Genomic DNA, 19196 nt, shown 5'->3' on the forward strand with positions numbered 1-19196 from the left:
AACCACAATGAGATACCATCTTACACCAGTCAAATGGCAATTTTTATAAAGTCAAAAAATAACAAATGCTGGTGAGGTTGTAGAGAAAAAGGAACGCTTATACACTGTTGTTGGGAGTGTAAATTAGTTCAACCATTGTGGAAGACATTGTGACAATTCCTCAAAGACCCAAAAACAGAAATATCATTTGACCTGGCAATTCCATGACTAGGTACATACCCAAAGAAATATAAATCATTGTATCATAAAGATACTTACATGCATATGTTCATTGCAGCAATACTCACAATAGCAAAGACATGGAATCAGCCTCAATGCTCATCAATGATAGATTGGATAAAGAAAATTTGGTACATATACACCATGGAATACTATGCAGAAATGAAAAAGAATAATATCATGCCCTTTTCAGGAACATGAATAGAGCTGGAGGCCATTATCCTTAGCAAGCTGATGCAGGAACAGAAAACCAAATACTGCACATTCTCACTTATAAGTGGTAGCAAAATGATGAGAACACATGGACACACAGAGGGGAACAACAGACCCTGGGGCTTACTGCAAGGTGGAGGGTGGGAGGAGTCAGAGAATCGGGAAAATAACCAATGGGTACTAGGCTTAACACCTGGGTGATGAAATGATCAGTACAACAACCCCCATGATACAGTTTATCTATAAAATAGACCTGCACAGTTACCCCTGAACTTAAACATTAAAAAAGAATACAATTAAAAGTAAAACAAAATTTACATAACTTTCAATCTAGTATTTTTGCATTTAGGAATTTATCCGAAGGAAAGAATCAGGGTTATGTGCCAAGATTGTGTAACAAACAGATTGATGGTAATAACAAAACCAGCAAACAACCTAACTGCATTAAAAAAAAAAAATCAACTGCTTTAGATTCACGAGGTACACGTGCAGGTTTGTTATGTGGATATGTTCCATAATGCTGAAGTTTGAGGTACAATCGATCTTGTCCCCCAGTAGCGAGCATAGTACTGCTAATAATATGTCACTGGTTATATAAATTAATTTTGACATACCATGTAATCATTAAGTGATATTGCAGAAGAATGTTTACTAGCATAGAAAAAAATCAATTTTTGACATAAGAAAATAGGTCACAAAGTGTTTGTAATTCTTATTCTACTTCTCTGTTTAATAAATACATACATCCCCTAAAATGGTAGGAAGAAGGACTTACAAATGACCTGTAGTAATATTTAGGTGGTGAGCCTAATAATAATGCTTTTTAAATAAATATATTTTATAATTTTTCATAATTTGCATTTATAAATTGTATAATAAAAGCCCACAAAATTATATATTTGTTAATTTTTCTTGTAAGAAATTATTATGAAATTGATAATTCAGTGTTAAGTGTCCTGGTGTATTTGTAACAAGTGTTCTGAGATAAACCCAAATGAAGACTGAGAATGCTTGTCAGAAAGAATCAATTACCAGTTATTTGTTGTTTTCTGGGGCAAGTTGTGGACAGGCAGGCAGAAATCAACCTCAGCTCTCATCATCTCAGTGCTGAGCTCTCCCTCCTAGGCTCTGTGATTGGGAAAAGCTTCCTTTAGGAGAGACTGCTTTGGGAAGGAAGAATATATATTACCTGGAGCTTCAGCAGAAGTAGAAAATGGGTTCTGTGATCTTTAAAATATTGTAGGGAATAATAAAGAACTGTCATGTCAAAGCTGCAAATCATCTGTCTCCTGCAAGAGGCTCTGATCTGGATGCATATTTGCTCTGAAATGTTCTTTCTTTTTTTTTTTTTTTTTGAGACGGAGTCTCGCTCTGCCGCCCAGGCTGGAGTGCAGTGGCCGGATCTCAGCTCACTGCAAGCTCCGCCTCCCGGGTTTACGCCATTCTCCTGCCTCAGCCTCCCGAGTAGCTGGGACTACAGGCGCCCGCCACCTCGCCCGGCTAGTTTTTTGTATTTTTTAGTAGAGACGGGGTTTCACGGTGTTAGCCAGGATGGTCTCGATCTCCTGACCTCGTGATCCACCCGTCTTGGCCTCCCAAAGTGCTGGGATTACAGGCTTGAGCCACCGCGCCCGGCCGAAATGTTCTTTCTTATCAGAAAGTCACTTGTGTATGCAAATGTAGAACAAAACATAATGAGAAAAAAGTTTGAAAAATGGCAAATAAAATCGGTCAAGGATTAAATAACTCTTAGGGATAATGCAAAAATTGTCTTTATATTGCAGGCAGAGTTGCTTCTCTGCCTAGTTGTTTCCTTTGGAGAGAGATTTCTTCCCTATATTTGTAGTTTTTTATTTTAAAAATATTAGGCCGGGCGCGGTGGCTCACGCCTGTAATCCCAGCACTTTGGGAGGCCGAGACGGGCGGATCACGAGGTCAGGAGATCGAAACCATCCTGGCTAATACAGTGAAACCCCGTCTCTACTAAAAAATACAAAAACTAGCCGGGCGAGGTGGCGGGCGCCTGTAGTCCCAGCTGCTCGGGAGGCTGAGGCAGGAGAATGGCGTAAACCCGGGAGGCGGAGCTTGCAGTGAGCTGAGATCCGGCCACTGCACTCCAGCCCGGGCGACAGAGCGAGACTCCGCCTCAAAAAAAAAAAAAGAAAATATGGCAGATATACACCATGGAATACTATGCAGCCATAAAAAGGATGAGTTCCTGTCCTTTGTAGGGACATGGATGAATTTGGAAACCATCATTCTCAGCAAACTATGGCAAGAACAAAAAAACAAATACCACATGTTCTCACTCATTGGTAGGAATCGAACAATGAGAACACTTGGACACAGGAAGGGGAACATCACACACTGGGGCCTGTTGTGGGGTGGGGGGAGTGGGGAAGGATAGCATTAGGAGATACACCTAATGTAAATGACAAGTTAATGGCTGCAGCACACCAACATGGCACATATATACATACGTAACAAACCTGCACGTTGTGCACATGTACCCTAGAACTTAAAGTACAATTTTTTAAAAATGAGGAAATCGTAATATTTGTTCAGGCTATGCCTGAACCCAATTATCCACAGTATCAGGAACCCCTTTCCAGCAGCAGGAATGGCAGCGGCAGCAGCGGCCCACCACTCAGGAATTATCAGGTGATGGCAGCTAGCATTCTCAGACTGCTCCTAGCCATGTTGGCATTTCTACTCAGACAATTTGGTGTCTACATCCTTTCTGTTTATACTCTATATCTGAAATTTATTATGATTGTGTGTTATGACAGTAGAGAGTCAGGATCCCTCTCTGGGGGCAGGGAACTGTGGTGTGTCCATAGTACACTGAACTGATTTTTAGACCTCTCTTTGTGATAATAAGATAATGCAGACTATATGCTTCTTAATTCTAATCCTTGATTTGTGTGTTTTCCCAATAAATCCAGTTGCTTACAAACTTACCTATGATATTGCAGAATTTCTCCTCACTCACTTTTAACTATGATTTTTTTTTTTCTGTTTTATAGAAGAGAATGAATACAGTGATGTTGCTCTCCTGCAGGTTGTATTACATTTGCTAGATAGGTATGTGAAAGATTGCTTTGCCCTGGTAGTGGTCTGATTTCCTCTATTAGGATAGACTTGATTTTTGTTCAGGTTCTGCTTGCCAGGATTATCTTCCTGGTCTGTGATTTCCAGTGGCTATTCCCAAGAGTGGCATCAATGAGGATTCACCTTCTGAGGTGTTAGAAACCTCTATTGATTTTGTCTCCCAGCATTCATTCCTATTATGATCACAAAACCTCACCTCTCTAAAGGAAACACATTCCATATGTTTGAGACATAACTATACCCTTTCTTCTCCCAGCTACAGGGATGGGCACATGAACCTAAACCAGAGAGTCAGACTCCTCCTCAGAACTCCCTTTCAGGGGTTTTGGAGAAGATGTTCTCTTATGACTGCAGCTGTAAGGTTGGTGGATTGTGAGTCTTGGGGCCCTGGAGACCCTGTGACTGCTACATGAAGAGAGTGAGAGAGCTTCAATGGCAGCATTTGTGCACTTCATCCAGCTGGGTCACAATTCAGTGTTTCTTCTGTAATTTTCAGCTGAATGAGTTCAAAATATTCTCTTATTGCTTAAGCAGTATACTGTCGTTTGTAGTCAAGAGTCGTACCTAATTACATGAGGGTTTCATTGCTTTAGCTGAATGAAGTCTGTTGGCAAGTTTATGAGTCTGGGAATCGCTTTAGGGGCTGAGCAATCACAGGACCTTCTTGGCCAGGTTTGCATTTTCTCTGGCAATTAAACTTCTTTAACATACTACCATGTTGCTGGTGGGTTTGATCTGGAGGCGCCTCATTAGCTTGTAAGAAATGTTGGAAATCTTATGATGATCACGGAATCTGGACCGTTGCCTTTTAAGTTTCTGTCTCTAAGCAACAGTAGTCAGGCTTCTCCCCATAGCTCTAGGCCTGAGTTTAATACTTCTGTTTTCATCCCTGCCTTTAAAACAATAGATAGGAGGGGAGACATACATATTTTATTTAGCAAATGCATTTATATATATATGTATATATTTAGATTTGATAGTTTTTTTCTTTTCCCATTTTGAAATCCCTGTCAGAAAAAACTTTAATTAAAAAGCTTGAGTATATTTAATATTTTGAGTATAACCACATTGTTTTAGCTATTTCTCTGTGAAAGCCAACATTTCAGAATTGAAATGTTTATTTATAATTTTAAAAAGTCCTTGATTCTGACAAATTTTGTAATTAGATGGGATTTCTTTTACCTTTATGAACAATGCTGTTATATTTTTATATATCCTGTTTCCTTTGAGTTCTGAAAAGGCTTTCTAATATGTTTCATTTCTGGTAATAGTATGAATGGATTTTTTGTATAAATATAAAAATTATTCATAATACTAAAAATTATTTTTATTATTAAAAAATTGAAATCGTGTAAACTGCCTTCATTAGGAAGGAGGAAAACAGAGGCAATAGTTTAAATCAGAGGCATCAATTAGAGATAAACTTTTTTTTTTTTTTGAGACGGAGTCTTGCTCTGTCACCCAGGCTGGAGTGCAGTGGCCAGATCTCAGCTCACTGCAAGCTCCTCCTCCCAGGTTCACGCCATTCTTCTGCCTCAGCCTCCCGAGTAGCTGGGACTACAGGCGCCCACCACCACGCCTGGCTAATTTTTTGTATTTTTAGTAGAGACGGGGTTTCACCCTGTTAGCCAGGATGGTCTCAATCTCCTGACCTTGAGATCCACCCGCCTTGGCCTCCCAAAGTGCTAGGATTACAGGTGTGAGCCAACATGCCCGGCCAGAGATAAATTATTAAGAGGTGAACTAGGCCGAGCATGGTGGCTCACGCCTGTAATTCCAGCACTTTGGGAGGCTGAGGCAGGTGGATCACCTGAGATCAGGAGTTCAAGACCAGCCTGACCAACATGGTGAAACCCTGTCTCTACTAAAAATACAAAAATTAGCTGGGCATGGTGGCATGTGCCTGTAATCTCAGCTACTCAGGAGGCTGAGGCAGGAGAATCACTTGAACCTGGGAGGCGGAGGTTTCATTGTGCCGAGATCACACCGCTGCATTCCAGCCTGGGCAGCAGAGCAAGACTCCATCTCAAAAAAAAAAAAAAAAAAAAGGTAAACTAAATTATTCACAATTGTTTCTGAATTATAACATATTTACTAAAATAACTTTTCGAATTCTTTTTTTTTTTTGCTAGTTGATTTTGTCTAAATGTAGCAAAAATTAGATCTTACGATTACCATATGGTAGCAACATAAGTAAGACAATCCTAGCTTGCTTTAAGAAACTCCAGTATACAAAATATAATCTTCTGATGTATGACACAAATGAAGGAAAGTAGGCAAAAGAAAACTTCTTTTAGAAATATCAATCATCTTATTAAATATATAGTTCTACTAGTGATTTATTTTTCAAAGTGTGCTTTTAGCAATTGTATTCATTTTCTGTTGATTTCTAATAAACTGCCATAGACTCAATAGCTTAAAACAGGACTCATTTTTTAGTTTACTTCTGTATACAAATTCCAGGCATGGCATGGTTATGTTCTTTGTTCTGGTTCTCACAGGTTGAAATCAGAGTATTCTCTGGTTCTCACAGGTTGAAATCAGGCTGTGCTATGTTGCTTTCTAGAGGTTCTGGGGAACCTCCACTTCCATGTTTATTTAGGTTGTTGTAAGAATTCAGTTGCTTGTGGTTGTACAGCTGAGGTCCCAATTTGTCTCCTGGCTGTCAGCTGGGAACCACTTTCAGCATCTAGTCCCAGCCACATTCCTTGCCACGTGGTCACCTCTATTTCCAGAGGGAGCAATAGAGAATCTTTCTCTTAATGAGCTCCCCTCATACTTTGAATCTCTTCTGCTTTTGAGGTTTTCACCTGATGAAGTCAGGTCCAACTGAGGGGAATCGCTCTGTCTTAATAGCAACTAATTTAGGACCTGACTTATATATGTATAATCCTTCATAGATTAATAATCACCTAGATTAATGTTTGATCAAATAGAATAACTGGGAGAAAGTTTGAGTTCACCAGGGGTGAGAATCTTGGGAACTGTCTTAGAATTTTGCCTGTTACAGCAGTGAAGTGTATCATGATTGAATTAAAAAAAATTCATTTTAAAATAATAGAATTCTGAATCAAAATGAGAGGTTGTTTGGAAGACTTGAAATTTTTTTTTTTTTTTGAGACAGAGTCTTACTCTGTCACCCAGGCTGGACTGCAGTGACGTGATCTTGGCTCACTGCAGCCTCTACCTCCCGGGTTCAAGTGATTCTCCTGTCTCAGCCTCTGGAGTAGCTGGGATTACAGGTGTGTGCCACCACACCTGGCTAATTTTTGTATTTTAAGTGGAGACAGGGTTTCACCATGTTGGCCAGGCTGGTCTCAAACCCCTGACCTAAGGTGATTCACCCGCCTCAGCCTCCCAAACTGCTGGAATTACAGGCGTGAGCCACCATGCCCAGTTGACTTGAAACTGTTTTAACTGGGTGTTAAAACCCTCTATTTCAAGTTCCAATGTTGCTGGGGTCTCTCAGGCTGTGAAACCCCAACACCAAATAATGACACTTACCTGTGTGACTTCACTCCAACTCCTTTCTGACCAAGACACAAGCATTCCTGCCCTCCCTCTAGCAAGATGATCGCTACAGTGTTAACTGCAGGCATGGTGTACTTTGGGTGTTTATGATAACAAAACTTGAGAACCTATAAATGCAACCTATAAACACATTCTATAAGCAGAGGAGGGCCCCCCCTTTTTTTTTTAACGTTATGTATGGCTTTGGCTCCCCCCAGGAAAACGCCCATCATAAGAAAGCATTACCTCTCTTAGTTCCTTCTGGCTCACTGACAGGCTCTCCTCCTCAGAGGCAGGAATGCAGTCCCAGTGGCCCAGCTGTACTCGGCATCAACTCTCTTTATCTCTCCTGAGGCAAAGCTGCAAAAACACTCCTCATGTTCTGCCAGCTACTTAATCCCTTTTTCTCATTTCAAACTTCAATATACTCTTTAAAAAGAGAACCTTACCAAAACCTCCCCTAAAGCTAAGTGGCTCTGCTCCTTGGATCCCAGGGCCCCAGTGAATGTTCATAGCATTGTCTGCAGTCATTAAGAAAGTGTTAAATCGTGTGCCATACACTGTTTAAGCACACAAGGGAGTGTGTAAAACTGTCGTATTTGTAGTTAGGGGCCATTACAGTACAGAATCACTTTGTGCCCAGAGATTCATTCATTTCAGAGTTAAGCTCATGAGCAGTCACTGCTTTATTATTGTGTTTCTGCCTCAGTGGTGAGTTGGGGACTGCTGCACTTAAGGGGTCAGCCTGGTTCACACTTGCTGCACCAGCCCTAGCTATTTGTCCCTGATTCATCAGCTCTCAAGTCTGCAATGTGCACCTTAATGAAGGCTGTATGCAGAATGGCTATGAGAGTTCCACTTTGGCTATGCCAGATAGAACAATCCCAGCACTTTTACTGACTCGCCAAAGTCATTTAATATTTCTGTGCTTTAGTTTCCTGTCTTACAAGATGCATTCTGAGCGTTACTGGTAGGTGATAAGAGCTTATGCATGTTAGATGTTATTCAAAGCACCCAGCCTTCTGCATTGAGGGCTAAGCTTGCTGATGCACTTCTCGTCCTTTGGCTCAAGAACTGAGGCAGAGCTGGGTTAGTAGACAGGACTTCTCTTAATTTGTAAATGTATCTAGTATCTAACCACTTCTCCCCATCACCAGTCCCCTTTCCTTTGGTCGATCAAACTTCTCTTACCCTGAATTATTGTAATAGCTTCCTGCCTCACCTCTGACTTCTTTCCTCATTACCCTGCAGTCTGTCCTATATACAGTAACTAGGCTGATTCTTTAAAAACATGAGTCTGGTCTTTCTTACTCCTCTGGTCAGAGTTCTGCAGTGACTTCCCATTTTACTCAGTGCAAAAACAGAAGCCCTTAAAATGGCCTATAAGCCTTTTAGTATCTGGTGATCCCATTAGCTCTCTGGCTTGGCTCCTGCTCACTCAGTTCTTGCATGCTATTCTCTTTGCTATTCCTCAAACGTACCTGGCCTGTTTTCACTTCAGGGTCTTTGTGCACATTGTGTCCTGTGTCTAGAATGCTCTTCCCTCAGATGTATCACCTCCTTATATCTTTCTTCAAATATCAACGTCTCAAAGAGGTTCACACTGTCCCTCTCCTCTCACACTCCTCATCTCCTGTACCTTTTCTTTTTCCATAGTCCTTGTCATAATTTCCACAAACTGTATATTTTACGTATTTATTATGTCTATTAGTTATTTTCTGTTTCACCATGCTAAGATATAAGTTTCATATGGGCAGGGATCATTAAATATTTGTTGAATTAAAGAATGAATGGATGTTTTGCTGGGGAAGACAAAGAGAAAGATAAATGTGAGGTCAGTTAAAAAGCTGGTATATCACAAAGAGTAATATGGAACTGTAAATAAAAGGATGAATTAAAGAGGGAGAGCCCTGCAAAATGTGATTAGAGTAAACAAAGTACCATCTGAGCCTGTTGGTTTTATGTTCATCTTTTCAGGCATATGTAGATATATATAAGCAGTAATCTAGTGCTCTACCCAGAACCCGATCATCCAAGTTAAATAAATATATTGTGATTGACTCATTGTTAGCTCCATAATAGTCAAGATTCAGGTGCATCTATAAGGCAAACTATAATCTCATGATGCTGGCAGGTCCAGAAGGAAAAGAGACTAGGACTGAGGATTGGTCAGTCATCTGAATTATAGTTTTGATGTAAGAGGGTATCTTAGAAGGATCTTACTTGGGCTTTCAATTCCCATAAACATGGATTTGAGTTCCAATTCTATCATTTTGTAGCTATGCAGCCTTGGATGGGGTTTTTTCCACCTCAAGCCTTCAGTTTCCCCTACTTCAAAGTGTGGAAAAATAATATCTGCTCTAGAAATATCCTAACAATTAAAAATAATGTGACCAAAGTCAGTGTTTAATAAAATGTTGCTGCAATTATTGTTGTTCTGGAATGTACATGGAGGATTTATGCTTGATTTATATTAATGATTGTGTCTGCTATGGGCTGAATTGTGTCCCCACTCCCACAAATTCATATGTTGAAACCCTACCCCCCAGTGTGACTATATTTGGAGACAGGGCCTGCAAGGAGGTAACTGAGGTTGTATGAGGTCTTAAAGCTGGGTCTCTGATCTGATGAGTCTAGTGTTATTACAAGAAGAGACACTGTTCAGGTAGGTTGGCTTACACCTGTAGTCCCAGCACTTTGGGAGGCTAAGGCAGGCAGATCACTTGAGCTCAGGAGTTCAAGACCAGCCTGGACAACATGGCAAAACCCCATCTTTACAAAAAATACAAAAATTAGCCGGGAATGGTAGCATGTGCCTGTAATTCCAGTTACTCAGGAGGCTGAGGTGGGAGAATCGCTTGAGCCCAGAGGTTGAGTCTACAATGAGCTGAGATTGCGCCACTGTACTTCAGCCTAGGTGACAGAGTGAGACCCTGTATGAAAACGAGAGACACCAGAGAGCCTGCTCTTTCCCTCTCTACCCTGTGAGGACACAGCAGAAATGGCAGCTGCCACCAAACTAAGATGAGAGCCCTCACCAGAAACCAAGTGGGCCAGCACCTTGACCTTAAACTTCTCAGCTTCCGGAATTGTAAGAAATCAATGTTCGTTGTTTTAAGCTACCTAGTCTAGGGTATTTTGTTATGGCAGCCCACACTGAATAAGATAATACACAATTGTCTTTCACAGAATGGAGTTTTAGGTCATCCTTCTGTTCATAGTCAGTGTTTGGGTAACACTGGGCAGATTTCAAATCCTGGATATAGGGTCTTGTCAGGCCCTGTGCATTGTAAGGAATCCTACAATTGGACTGGGATTCCAGGAAAGACTCTTGTTACAGCAGAAAATGGGACTGCTGCTCAAAATCTAAGGTGGAAGACACAGCAATGGGACTGGGCATATGGTCAGCACGAAGGGAGCTCAACTCACCCTCAGACTCATTCCAGACACCAGATGTTAAAGGAGGCACAGATATGTGATACACTTTCTTCTCTGCGCTGCATGTTGTTGATGAGCCAGACAAAACTGAGCTTAAACAGAAAGACCACTAGAGCCCAAAGCAGAGGGAAGAGCAAGGGCTTATCATTATCTTCAGCTATAAAGTACTTATTTCCACTAGATCTTGCAGTTTTTAAAGGCAAACCTAACATCACTGCATATTAAAACTTTGGTTGTTTTGTCATTGTAGTTGCATGTTTATTATCATTTAAAAAAGAATTTATATATAATTAGTAGAGTTGAAAGTAATTGTTGAGTTATATCCAGTGGACTAAATTCTCTAAAATACCATTGAGACATTTATATAATCTCTTTTATAATTAATCTCTGGCAATCCTATCAAATGATTGTCCTTTACTTGAGGTATGGATTGTGATTCTCCATGTGTGGTCTTTATTTTTACTATCAGCATATTGATTGTTTAGCATTGATAATATTTCCTGCAGCTTGAGAGATTTATCTTCCAAATTAGATATTGTTATTTCCCTTGTTTGAGTAGGTAGGTGTCTGAATTTACGCCAATTAGAATTGACTGTTCCAGGTTGACAAAGAGCCCTACAGGCTAAATCATGATATGCATAAGGAGTAAACTTAGTTTTCTCAAGAGTCAATATTTTTCCATTTGGTTTATCACAATTCAGAATGTTCCATAAAATATTTTTCAGAAATAAAATTTTCAAAGTATAAAACACAGACATAAAATATATTTACTACAGTATGAAAATTCACTTAAACCCATTCTAGTCAATATCTTTTCATGTAGGAGATTTAAACTCTCCAATTATATTCCATAAAGATAGTTTAGTACAAATACATATCAGTCATATTGTACAGCCCTGGGGAATATCAGGATGAACAAAACATAGTCCTTGGCTTTGGGAAGCTCACAGATGAGTAGCAGGGAGAGGCAGACAAGTTTGATAACAATTATAACACAGTCTGCTATGGGAGACAGGTATTCATGGGGTGCTACAGGAACAAAGCAAAATAACATTTAACTCAACATAATTGGGAGGTATCATAGAAGTTTTCTTAAAGACACAATACTTGACTGTTGAAAGATATATGGGAACTATCCAGGTGGGTGGGGAAAGACTGGAATATGGGTGAAGCACTCTAGGCAGAAGGAACAGTACATCAGTGTTCAAAATTCTGAAAAAGCAACATGTATTTGGGGGGAACTTCACGTAGAATGACGTTTTCTGAGAGTAGAGTATTAAAGATAATGGACTGAGAGGCCAAACCAGGAATCGTGTTGTGTTATATTTTAGGGATTTGGATGAAGAGACATAATATGCTTGTAAAAAGTGGAGTGTTGTGATTACTTTCATACCTTAGAAATTTCACTGATAAGTGATGATAGCATCCACCTATCTTTTCTCATTTACTCCTTATCATAATCTGTGTCCAGCTGAATATTTGTAATATATTGGACTTTACTGAAAGGTTGGTCATTTTCTGTTATTCCCTCCTTTATTCTTCCTCTTAAATTTATCTGTATTTAATTTTCAATTATTCATGGTAGCTAATGATGACAGGATGGATGTTATGCATATTCACTTGCATAAATATTCCTTCTCTTCATTTATTACCTGGAATTATATTGCTTAAATGGGACTATGGTCAAAAGAAATTATGTGGCTACTGAGAACTGAGATCAACAATGTTCCTTGTCCCTTGCATAATACTGGGGATAGACTTTCTTCCTCGACTCTACACACTGCATATTTTACTTGTTTATTATGTCTATTAGTTATTGAAACTCTATTAAATTCATATACATCTATATGAAACTGTGCTAGGACCAGTAAACATAACTTTGTTTCTTTCAAGAAAGGCCTGCTCAAGGGAGAAAAGACCAAGTCAATGAAACAGTTTACTTATGAGAACTAACAGTTTATTCATTCATCAAAATTTGCTTCAAGACCCCTGCCTCACTGTGTCTACCACTCCAAAGCTATTGAAACAAAACAAAACAAAATACAAAACAAAATAACTTCTGCCCAATCTCAGCCAGTTTTCCACTTGCAAGATTCACCTGAAAAACACTCAACCAAGACTCTATAAATACCCTGCCCCAATTTTCTATTTTGAGACATTATTAAAACTCTCTGAAGGTGATGTTCTCCTTTACTGCAATAAGTCTAACAAATGTAGCTTGCCTTGGTCCTAGACTTTTCTAGTGTTTTTAATGGGGAGAACTGACAGTCAATTATCTTCTACTCTAAACTAGTGTTGACTGTCTGCTGTTCAGAATATATAGTATTCCCCTTAACTGCAGTTTCACTTTCTGAGATTTCAGTTACACATGGTCAACTGAGGTCTGAAAATAGCTGAGTATATTATAGTAAGACAATGAGAGAGAGAGGGGCTTAGGGTCAGGGAGAGAGAGAGAGAACACATTTACATAACTTTTATAACAGTATATTTTTAAAATTATTGTAATTTATTTTTATTTTTTATAATCTCTTACTATGCCTAATTTATGAATTAAACATTATCATAGTATGCATGTATATGACAAAGCAGAGTGTATATATACAGGGTTTGGCACTATTTGTGGTTTCAGCCATCCACTGGGCAACCTGGAATAGATCCTGCGTGGGTAAGCGGGAACAACTATAATTTTCTCTGTGGTATTCTGATGAAGTTACTGCAGCCACATTTCCCCTAAGACAATATTTGGAGATTGATGAGAAATGCTATATAGGTAAGAGCACAAATTAACTAAGTCATTTCCTTTTTGCAGACAAAATTTTATCAAATAATTTTGGGTAAGAGCTGTTGGCAGAATCAAAATTTTGAGTGATGGGGGAGGTGTTATCCATCTGTTTAGGTGGACACTTCATCCCATGAACTGTGCTAAGCACTACTATATTTCTGGACAAAAGCAGAATAAATTTTTTACTTAAGGTTGCTCAGTACTTCTTTATGACTCCTCATTGCTCTCATGATAAATTACAATTTATACCTTACAATGTCCTTTATAATCTTACCTCTGCTTATGACTACATTTATTTTATGCATTCTCCTCCTCACATTCTTCTATACACAGATTCATTTTGCAAACACACTAAGTACTTGATTGTCTCTGTGCTTTGCACATGGTTTTCCCTCTGCTTGGATCAAGTTCTATACATTTAATAAGTTAAGCCCTACATTTCTTTCCTGTCTCAGTCCAGTTACTACTTCCTCTGGGTATTGTTTTGTGAACCCCTAAAATTATACTAAGTTCCCCTCTTGCTTAATTTCATAGTGTTCTGTGATTTCCCTATTATAGTACTTGTTACATTCTATTATAATTAGAGTTTATGTGTGTATTTCTTGCCCAGGCTCCCTTAATGGAGATACTATGTGTTATTTTCTTCTACATGTTCCCCATCCAGCATACTGCCTGCATAGTAGATGTTTCATAAATATTTGTTGAGTAAATAAATACTTGGCCTGTTGCTTTCAATGACCTTCTCTCATGCTCTAGTAACTCTGTTGTACTGGTCTCAAGACCTTCTACTGTTGTATACTATACCTGACATGAAACTTGAAAATTGATTGCACACTCTATTAGTCTATTCTCTTACTACTAATAAAGACATACCTGAGACTGGGTAATTTATAAAAGAAAGAGATTTAAGTGGCTCACAGTTCAGATTGGCTGGGAATGCCTCACAGTCATGGTAGAAGGCACATGAGGAGCCAAGTCATGTCTTACATGGCAGCAGGCAAAAGAGAGCTTATGTAGGAGAATTCCCCTTTATAAAACCATAAGATATCATGAGACTTTTTCACTATCATGAGAGCAGCATGGAAAAGACTCACCCCCATGATTTAATTACCTCCCACCTTGTCCCTCCCGTGACACATGGGAATTATGGGAGCCATAATTGAAGATGAGATTTGGGTGGGGACACCGCCAAACCATATCACACAGGTTGATTTTGCTATAATGAAGCACAATTTTTCTAAAAAGTTGGTGTTGTATACTAGAGGGATACTTGCATTCTGGCTGATCACAGGATTTGAACTAGCAAATAAAAAAAATTCAACTTTTATGTTAGATTCAAGAGATACATGTACAGGTTTTTTACATGGGTATATTGTATGATGCTGAGGTTTAGCATATGATTAATCTCATCACCCAGGTAGTGAGCATGGGACTCAATAGTTTTTCAACCCTTGCCTCCCTCCCTCCTGCTTGTAGAAGTCCCCAGTGTTTATGGTCCCATCGTTATGTCCATATGTACTCAATGTATAGCTGCTACTTATAAGTGAGAACATGTGATATTTGGTTTTCTGTTCCTACATGAAGTTTCTTAGGGTATGGGCTCAGCTGCTTCTGTGTTGCTGCAAAGGACATGATTTTGTTCTTTTTTATGGCTTCATAGTATTCCATGGTATATATGTACCACATTTTCTTTATCCAGTCCACCCTTGACAGGCACCTAGGTTGATTCCATATCTTTGTAAATAGCAAAATTTAAAGCTTCAACCTTTGCCATATATTTAATGTGCCCTTCCCCATTTAGTTATTGTACTCTTGTTGTGTACATTTCACTTTTACACATTGAAATCTCTTCCTCTTAAATATGCAAGCTTCTGTTTTTTTTTTTTTTCACATATGAACCCAATCTTTAAGGTACAACTTGTTCTAGCAGCTTTGCATTTGTACACAAGTTCCCTTGGTCTGTGCCCTCTGCCCACTGCCTCATTGCCCTTCCCCTCTCCACTCAAAGGTTTACTTTCCATTATAATTATTGTGGTTGCCTGAATTTCTCCAAGCCATCAGTGCCATTGAGACATGTCCCTCTGTATTTCTAGAGTATAAAGAAATTTATATTAGAACCCAAAAGTGTGAGGGAAGCAGAACAGACCTGGCTTTATGGGCCAAGATCAATACCTAAGCTGCAAATTATTTCAGGATGACTGGATATATCAGTATTATGATGATGATGAATAAGTGCAAATAGTGAGGTTGGAGGAATATCAAGAAGTCTACCACCTCAATATCCTGTCTACTTGCTGTCAACTCTTTCTAGTGATCACTATTCAAAGACCATTCTTTACTTTAAAATGTCTTCAAAAACATATAAATAGCATGGAAATAAACCCACTTTCTCATTTACGGTGCCCAGTATCACTCTGGTAGAATTACCTTTATAAAGGTGAAAGGCAGTTGATATAGTTTGGATATTTGTCCCCATCCAAATCTCATATGGAAATGTAATCCCCAGTGTTGGAGGTGGGGCCTGGTGGGAGGTATTTGGGTTGTGGAGGTGGATTCCTCAGGGCTTGGTGTTATCCTCATGATAGTGAGTGAGTTCTCATGAGATCTGGTTGTTATAAAGTGTGGCAGCTCTTCCACCCTACTCTCTTTCTTGCTTCTGCTTCTGCCATGTAAGATGCCTACTCCCTCTTCACCTTGTAAGCCAAAAATAAAATTCTAAGCCCCCTCAGTCAACTGAATGGACCCCTCCTCTGAGCCAAAAGCATTCCAAAGTTAACCTGAAACACAAGTTCAGGCCAAGATGGGAATGGGTGGCTGGACATGCCTCATTATGGCCTCCTCCCTTTGGAATTCAGGCACAACTGACTGGCATTAACATTAAAACTGAGACCTTAAGACAATCTATATTCTCTGAAGCCTGCTACCTGGTGGACTCATCTGCATAATAAAAACTTTGGTCTCTGCAACCCCTTATCTTAATCCAGACACTCCTTTCTATTGGTTCTAGGTCTTTAAGTACATTCTTTCAACCAACTGCCAATTAGAAAATCTTCAAATCCACTTGTGACCTGGAAGCCCCCCACTTTGAGTTTTCCTGCCTTTCAAGACCAAAGCAATGCACATCTTACATGTATTGAATGATGCCTTATGTCTCCCTAAAGTATATAAAACCAAGCTGTAACCCAACCATCTTGGGCACATATTCTCAGGGCCTTCTGAGGCTGTGTCATGGGCATGTTCTTAACCTTGCAAAATAAATTTCTAAATTGGTTGAGACCTGTTTCAGATACTTTTGGTTTATAGCCTTCTACCATGATTGTAGGCTTCCTGAGGCCTCCCCAGAAGGAGATGCTGCTGCTGTGCTTCCTGTACAGCCTGCAGAACCATGAGCCATTTAAACTGTTTTTCTTATAAATTACCCAGTCTCCAGTATTTCTGTATAGCAATGAAAGAATGGCCTAATACAGAAAATTGGTACCAAGAAATGGGGCATTGCTATAAAGATACCTGAAAATGTTAAAGCAACTTTGGAACTGGGTAATAGGAAGAAGTTTGAAGAGATTAGAGGGTTCAGAAAAGAACAGGAATATGAGGGAAAGTTTGGAATTTCCTGTTTCAATGGTTGTGAACAGAAGGCTGATATGGACAGCAAAAGCCAAGCTGGAGTTTCAGATGGAAATGAGGAGCTTATTGGGAACTAGTGCAAAGGTCAATGATGTTTTTATGCATTAGCAAAGAACTTGGCTGCATTGTGTCCATGCCCTAGGGATCTGGGGAAGTTTGAACTAAAGAGCAATCATTTAGGGTACCTGGTGATAGAAATTTCTAAGGAGCAAAGCATTCATGAGGTGCTTCTAACAATCTGTGAATCTGTGGCTGCTTTTAACAACTTATGCTTAGATGTGGCAAAAATGACCTAAAGTTGGAATTTACATTTAAAAGTGAAGCACAGTGTAAAAGTTTAAAAAAATTGTAACCTGTATAACAGCAAAGCTCATTTTCAGATGAAGAATCCAAATGGGGTGTGGATTTCTCCCTTTTGGAATGGGGAGGTTTACCCAATGCCTGTACCCCGCGTTGTATCTTGGAAGTAAATCTCTTGATTTGATTTTACAGGTTCATAGGTGGAAGGAACTCATTTTCAGATGAGACTTTGGACTTGGGACTTTTGGGTGATGCTGAAACAAGTTGAGACATTTGGGGGGCTGTTGGGGAGGCATAATTGTATTTTGCAACCCGAGAAGAATGTGAGATTTGTGGGGGCCCAGGGCAGAATGACATAGTTTGGATATTTGTCCCCACCCAAACCTCATGGTGAAACATAATCCCAAATGTTGGAGGTAGGACCTGGTGGGAGATGTTTGGGTCATGGGAACCGATCCCTCATGGCTTGGTGCTGTCCCCGTGATAGTGAATTTGTTCTCATGATATTTGGTTGTTGTAAAGTGTGGCACCTCCCCAACCCCACCCCACTCTCTCTCTTGCTCCTGCTTTCGCCATGTGAGGGCTGCTCTCCATCTTCCACCGTGATCGTAAGCTTCATTAGGCCTCCACAGAAACAAATGCTGCATTATGCTGCCTGTACAGCCTGCAGAGCCATGAGCCAATCAAACCTCTTTTCTTATAAATTACCCAGTCTCAGGTATTTCTTCATAGCAGTGCAAGAATGACCTTATACAGGAGTCTAACTGTCACATCCAGCTTTGAGGAACTAAGCCACAGGGCAGGCTTCTGGAGAGGAGACAGGCATTCAAAAACAAATTTCAGATACTTTGTTGCAGGTGTACCCCAATTTATAATTGTTTCAGGTTCTGCTCCTCAGATTATCAGGACCTCAGATTCCTCTTAGAGGTTCTTTTCTCCCCTCTAGTGTTTGTAGGAAATTCTCCAGAAGTTTCTCTATCAGTTCTATCATTCCTTTGTCTCCTAGGTTGCCTGGCTTTGAAAGCCTGATCTCTAGGCTGTCTAAGGCTATAACTCATGTTTCTGCTAATTGCTTCCTGCAGTCTTGGGGTCTCTCCCTAATGCCGTATTTATGCTCTTATCACTATGATAGACTGTGGTATGGGGGAGGTGAAGGAACAGAGAGAGAGAGAGAGAGAGAGAGAGAGAGAGAGAGAGAGAGAAATCCTTAATTCTTTATAGCAAAACTAAGACAAGGATTTAAAGCCATTTCACAAGGCTTTGGAGACAGTTGTGGGATAAGTGGAGGGAACTGCAGCCCAGAGAGCAACTTATAGTTGCTAAAATGTGGCTACTGTCGGAAGCCACAGACCCAGTTCCATTCTTGTGGTTGGCAGACGTTACCAAACATTTCCAATGACCATGAATATCTGGTTCTCTTCTCCTTTTGAGCACTCAGAAGAATAGACTTATTAGCCACCTTGAAACTGGGTAGTGCCATGAGATTAGTTCTGGCCAGTGTGAAAGGAAGCAGCGCCATCCCAAAGTGTGGGAGGCCCTGGGCCTGTTTTGCTCTATATAAACAATTTGATCTAAAAATATGTGTACAATTCATGGGCTCATGTAAGTTATAGTTATTTATCAGTGAACATTTAGAATAGCAATTAGAGAAGAGGTACTTAGGTACTTGATTGCTGGTCAAGTCAGAGCAAGTGAAGTTTTTTTGTAGTGTCCAGGCACCTCTCTTTGGATTCATGTTGGGGAACTATCTTTTGCCTTCTTTATTAGCAAATGCACCACTTTTGGCTAATTTCATATTTCCTACTGAGGAGAAAAAGGTAATAATATTATTACTCACAATGCCATGGTCCATTGGAAGCTGTTTGTATTGGAACAACGTAGATCTTCATGCCTCTTCAGTTTTCTAATTTCACAGACTCGATGCTGGTTACAGCATCACTCCTGACACTACATTATCTATCCCACCAACCCTGAATACTGACTTTGAATGATTCTCTCA

This window comes from Trachypithecus francoisi, unplaced genomic scaffold (assembly GCF_009764315.1).
Source record: "Trachypithecus francoisi isolate TF-2019V2 unplaced genomic scaffold, Tfra_2.0 Lachesis_group8, whole genome shotgun sequence".
Classification (NCBI taxonomy): Eukaryota; Metazoa; Chordata; class Mammalia; order Primates; family Cercopithecidae; genus Trachypithecus; species Trachypithecus francoisi.